Below are 6820 nucleotides of genomic sequence, written 5' to 3' on the forward strand. Positions count from 1 at the left end.
ACACAGGTAAGATGAAGTTATGCATGCTCCTTATTTATGACTTTCTTAATCTCTCTCTCTCTCTCTCTCTCTCTCTCTCTCTCTCTCTCATGTGTGTGTGTGTGTGTGTTTCTTAGTAAATGTAATACTTATACCCATTATCTATTTTGCAGACGGCCATGAGGAGCAACCACCCACTGGGTTCCCGGGTAATAGTCACAGCATTTTCTTGTGTACCAAATGCAATGCATGAGTTGGTAATAGACTAATAGTGAAAGAAACCTTGATGCATTGAACAAAAGTTAGATTTCCACACTTGATGGGTTGAGTGTATTCACCTGACAGATAAGAACAAATAGTAGTTTTGTAATCATTATCACTTACTTTTGATTGATTTGCTTACCTCAGCATCATCCCACAATGCAGCTGCCATTGACTTGGAGCCAATGGAGTTGGAACTCTCCTCTACACAGATTGTGCTGCCACATTATGGTTAGTGAAAATTAATTATGATAATTACTTTACATTGTAATAAGCCATTAATATTTTGCCATGCTCATTATTATTGTTGTTGTTTCACTTTATCTTCATACTTTGGTGATTTTCAAGTTTGCAATTTAATGTTGTCTGTGTCACTGACATCCTTTACTTCATGTTTTTTCCTGGTAATCTTGCATTATGATGAATCACTCGTTCTGATGTTGGCCGCCAATGCCCAACACAAATTGGTGCCATACAAGTGGTTGGTGACTATAAGTATCTCAGCAACCTGGCTACATCCATGCCATTCCTATCACGGTGCATGGAGCAAGCTTCACATAACTTTCAGACAGAGACAGCTCAATTATCGTTTTATTTCAGATTCAGTGTTTTGCTCAGTCTTTTAGGTGCAGTGTTAATATTACTAGTGGTAGTATTAATACAATTAATGTATTAATTTTCATTGATTTATCAATATTTATATTAATATATCATTAGTGTTTAAAATTTCTAATACTAATAGTAACAAACAAAAATATCATAACTATATTATTATTTTTAGCTATACTCATTTATTACTATTGCTTTTCTTATTATTAATCCCTTCAGTGTCCTAGGACTTTAAATCTAGTGCTTTTCCGTCTAGCAGCCAAAGTTGTGGCCTTTGTGAATGTGTATGTCCTAAGTGTTCATTGGTGTAACTAGCTATACATCATCAAAATCTGCATCTCTCTCCCTTCTCACCCAGTTGTCTCCATACGTACATCCTTTCAGTATCCAAAAAATTTCAATATACCTCTTCTAATCACTTAACTAATGAAGTCAGTTCATATCATACCCCATAACTCTTCCTTCATGATCATAACATCACCTGGCCTCTTAATTCCCGGGTACACCAACAAACCCACTTGGCAATTCTCATCTCTGTATTTTACCATGTGGACATACTCTTCCGTTTCCTTCCATGTTTCGCTGTCGAATATTATTCCACATCTAACAAAACCACATCCCAACAGATCCGAACACAGGTTTCGGTAATACCCAAGAGAATGTGGCAGCCGAAGAGGAGAGTCCAAGAAAGAGACCACGGGTGGAGCTGAACAGAACTCAGCCACCCCCAGAGGAATGTGGCATTATCCAACCCCACACACAGCTGCTCAGTGTCCCCCAAGCCACACATGAAAATAATGAGCTGCAGCCTGACACTGATGAGTGTGCTCCCCATTGCACTGCACCAGCTCCATGTGCTGATTTTGGTATGAATACTATTAGTTTTTATTGACTGTTGTGTTGTTAATCTAATTATAACTCCACAAAATCATGCAAGAGCACCACCCCATCATGCTCCTCTGAAGCAGAGGGAGAGGGAATAACTCCTCTGCTTTGATGAAAAAGCTGTATAACAGACCACCACAGCATTGCAACAAAATCATTAAAAATAGTACTTTCTCACAGAATGTTTGGTTGGTTCAAGGAAATTGCAGCTATTAATGAAATGTGATTGATAGTTTGAATCAGCATTTGAGCGTGGACCATCCTACCTTGTGGATGATATTTCACCATCATATAAATTTATACTCATCACATTAGGCATGCATATGTCCGCATCATTTTACACAAACAAAAGGAAAAAATTAAATTCCCTCACTTATTTAACTTAGGCATCCCGGGAGAGTTGTAGAATTCCTTCATATAACTGCTAATTTATGTATCCTGAAATGATTTGATATTGATTGTCATTTTTTTTTTTTTTTTTTTCACAGAACCATGTTATTTTGTATATCATACATTTGTCCTTTACAGTCTTTGATGGTGCATCCTTTCAGGCTGTCAAGTTTAGTAGCTACTCATGAGACGTATTTCGTAATAATCATTAATTTCCAGATGCTTTGCATTAAAAGAAGTGTCATGAAACCTGCCGCAAAAAATAATCAGCCATAGTCAACCCTTGCTTTAAAGAACCAATTTGGAGGAGGGGAGTGATGTTATATCCCAAAATCTTTAACATCTGAAGCATCCAATTTTTTTTGTGTATAACAAACCTTGTCTATTATATGAACCTAAAAGTTCCCTGTTTCCCTATATAACAATTCTTTCCTTGTATGTGATGCTTAATCCTGACATGCATCTCCATTATCAGCAGGAAGAGTAGTTATAAGAATAACTGTACATATAGCTGATAGCAATGCTGATTTAGAGAGAAAGTTGATGCTAATAGCCTTACTTTTAGTAGTCCTGCCCTATAAAATGACAAAAAAAGACAATAATACATCATCAGCATCATCATCGTTTAACGTAACAATGATGCACATTAAAACAATGTACATATAGCCCAATGAGTGAAGGGGATCATTTACCTCAACAGAGATTCACGCCAAGTCTGGTAGTCCTTCTCTAAATTCTGTGCCAAAATTTGTGACGCCAAGTATAATAATTAGTTTTAGTGACCATTTGCATCCATTTTTCACTGTGATTGAGAAATTGCCTCTCAACAGGGTGTGAAACTGAAGGGGTTGGAGGAAACCCGACTCGGCCATCAAGCTCACCAAAATACAGTAAGCAACCTCTTGTGCTCAGTGATAATTTATCCTCTAGTTACTGTTCAGTGTTGTTATGACCACATTTAATGTGTTGGAAACATTACAGCTTAACAATATACCTCACATCCCTGCATACAAATTGAGTTCAATATGTAACTTTTACACCAGTACATATCTTAAGAAAATATATGTAAAAAGGTTGATATTTTGAATGACATTTAAACTGTTTATTATATTCTTATGGCAGTAGTGAGTGATCAGAACATAGGTCTTATGTTCTTGATAGCATAGGTTCTAATTTTGCCATAGGCTGGCAATTGATAGTAACAGTAGTGTCCACAAATACCTGCCTGTCTCTTTTTTATCCTGTTCCACTTTAAACCATGACTGGTCAAGCTTTGAAGAGGTAGCATAACCCTGAAGTGCCACTAACAAACATTTGTCCATGCTACTGATGTGATCATGTTTACCATTCACTCCCAAACATGGCAGCACCCTAGAAATGAGGTCAGTATCCCTGCTATTTAATATCCCATCTTTAATCACATACTCAGGCTTTTCCTTGTATTATGAAACCAAAAAATGTGATTCTTCATACGTTATTCTTAAAGGGATAGTCGTGAGTATCAGGGAAATGGGAGCTACAAGGAACAGTATTATTCTCTAAACTTAATGTATGCATGGAAGACATGAGGCTGAACCATTCCACATCACCCACATTACACTGGATGGACATGTGGAAGAGCTGGGATAATAATTGAATTATGATCTATGCAAGTGTTCAAATGGTTTTAATAAGTAATAAGGATTAGTTTGTTGGGTAAAGTGGCACATCCCGGAGACCACCAGTTTAATGGATTATAATTGTGAAAAGGAAAGTTAGACAGCAGGCAGGATTTGGGTAGGACTAACATTGCAGAAACAGAGAATTTTTAGATTTTAGTGTGGCACCATTTTGATGTATGTTTCAGTAGAGATTGAACACCAGAGATGTATATGGATAATCAGTGCTTGTAGATCTTGATATTATTTCTGTCAAGTCTCCAGTTGTACCCTCTCCCCCATCTGGAAATACTACTCTTGTCAGGTAATCTAACTAAAGCCTTTCCAGTCTAAGCTGGCGTGCAGATAAAATGTCATTGCTTGGATTCACTGTCCTAATAGCAATAATAATGCATTAACATGCACATATTTTATTATTTAGAATTGTGAGAAGAGTGCTGTGAAATTTAACTTTTAATATTGGTGTATGCATTTTCAGAGACATCAAAACTGCAATTGTTGCAGAAGACGGTCTGCCGTCTGCGCCGGCAGGTGAGGCAGCTCAAAGCTCAGGCCATTACCACTCCTGGGCAGTTTTTGGCCAAAGCCAGCAATTTCCTAGATCCAAAAGTGGTGGATTTTTTCAAAGGACAGGTTCAACATGCTGCAAGATCTAAGCCTGGTAGGAGATATGGGGTACAAGAGAGGAGGTTTGCTCTGGCCTTGTACTATCAAAGTCCAAAGGCTTATCGATTTCTCAGCACAGTATTTCATTTGCCTTCAGTTTCAACACTTCACTCATGGCTCAGGGGTATTTCACTAAATGTTGGCTGGAGCAAACAGACTCTGACAGCCCTGAAGAAAAGAGCACAGGCTTTGTCAAAAGAAGAGACACTTTGTGGGATTGCATTTGATGCCATGAGTATTAAAGAATCATTGCATTTTGACAAAGCCTCTGATTCTATCATAGGAAGGGAGGATTTCGGAGAGCATGGGAAGAGTTTGAAACCAGCAAATCATGCACTCGTGTTCGTGGTTAAGGGCTTATTGAAAAAATGGAAACTTGTTTTAGGATGTTTCTTTTATTCGGGAGGGATTAAAACTTGTAAAATCAGGGAACTGTATGAAACAGCAATAAAAAAAGTCAAGGACACGGGACACAGAGTTATGTTTACAGTTTGTGATCAAGAGGGAGTGCATCGTTCCTTGTTCCAGACTCTTGGCATGACAACTGAAAATCCTTCCTTTACAGTCAGTCGATGGTGAGAAGGTTCACTTTTTTTTTGATTCTCCACATCTTTTGAAAAGCCTGAGGAACACACTTCTCAAATATGATATTAAAATTGGAGAAAATAAAATTTCATGGGATCACATAAAAAAGTTTTTTGAAAAAGATCAGCAACAAAGTATTAGACTTGCTCCTAAATTGAGCAGCAAACATATGTGTGGTGGAGGCTTTTCAAAAATGCGTGTCAATCTTGCTGCCCAAGTGATGAGTCATACTGTGGCGGCAGGAATTTTCGTTCATTCAACATCAGGAATGCTACCACAGAAAGCCATCTATACTGCAGAATTCATAGATAAGGTGGACATTTTGTTTGATTGTTTCAATAGTTCATCCATTTATAATTATAAAGATGCCCTTACTGCCATTACTTCAAATTCATGTCATATGAAAATCATAAAAGAGACTAAAGATTACTTGTTGTCATTAAAGGTCTGTGCTCCACCTCATGTACGCATTCACTGTGTAACCTCCTCACTCGGCGATTAAATCAGGACTGTCTTGAAAATCTGTTTGCCAGACTGAGGGTTAGATTTGGGAACTGTGACCATCCCACTGCCTACAATTTTATGAAGGGCCTCAAGTCAGTAATGACCAATTATTATTCACAAGTTCCCCAGACAAGTAACTGTGAAGCGGATGAGTCATACTTCCTTGACGTAACCTCAAACTGTGATGCAGATTTGCCCCCTTCAGATACTGACTCGGACAATGAGGAGTCAGTAGCAAGCATGCCACCTGCTGAGGTCAATGCTTTGTTTTATGTAGTTGGCTGGACTTGTAAAAAAAAATTTGAAAAAACATAATTGTCAACATTGCAGGGAGCATCTGTTGGATGTAAAACAACAACTTGACAACATAAATTTATTTTGTTATTTTAAAGCCTTTTCTAACAATGGGGGACTCTCTGTGCCCAGTGATAGTGTTTTTAAACACTTTCATGAAGTTGAAGCCATTCTCCAGGCAACACTGGAGAAGGCAATGTTGGGCACTAGAGTCTCCCAAATGCTCTTGTCTAAATTAAATAATCATGAATTTCTAAGTCCTCTGCACCTTTGTTCCACCCAGCTAACTGAAAACATTCACCTCATCTACATAAAATTAAGGATATACTACAAACTAAAATAGAGGAATAGGGAGCAGACCCATCCCAAAATGAAAAAAAAATAGGAAATTAATTAAATTGCAGCATTAGTAATAACAATAGTTAGGGATATAAATTTACTCATGATATTTATAAGTTTCTTTTACAGCATAATATTTCAGTCTTCAGGATTGATAGTGTGCATGATTGTAACAGAATGGTGTGCATGTACGCCAGCTGGGGATGGGTTTTTGTGCCTTATGTTTTCTTCAAGTGATTTTTTTCTAGCTTAATGCATCAATGCTTTTTCACTGTCTGTTGCAACATAATAATCATATATTTCCCTATCTCTGAAGCTGAAAATCTATCCTGCATGTGCATGAGGTCTGCTCCCTAATTTCTTGCAGCATGTTGAACAAATGTTTTTGGTATTAATTGGTATAATAAATTTATTAATTGATTTTGATGTTATTTTGTTTTCAGAAATTATCACCATGCCACCACTCTTTGGATGTTTGCCATTATTTGGTGTTGCTTTTGTTATGCCAAGAAATTTTTTTCATATACTTTGCTAAATATTGCAAATAATACACCATTGTTGGTTTTGCCTGTTATAAGTCAGATCTTGTTCATTTAACAAAGCTTTGGATGTCTGCCACTTTCTTTCCAGTTGTAATGCAAGGAATTATT

At 37.3% G+C, this 6820-nt stretch overlaps 1 long non-coding RNA gene across 1 annotated transcript; it reads left to right on the forward strand.

Moving 5' to 3' along the window:
* The first annotated feature begins 1262 nt into the window (after positions 1–1262).
* LOC126987328 (uncharacterized) lies at positions 1263–4987 on the forward strand. The gene is made up of 3 exons (XR_007740752.1): positions 1263–1715; positions 2955–3014; positions 4261–4987. It is a non-coding gene; the product is annotated as an uncharacterized LOC126987328 (long non-coding RNA).
* Positions 4988–6820: the final 1833 nt, after the last annotated feature.

This window comes from Eriocheir sinensis, chromosome 64 (assembly GCF_024679095.1).
Source record: "Eriocheir sinensis breed Jianghai 21 chromosome 64, ASM2467909v1, whole genome shotgun sequence".
Lineage (NCBI taxonomy): Eukaryota > Metazoa > Arthropoda > Malacostraca > Decapoda > Varunidae > Eriocheir > Eriocheir sinensis.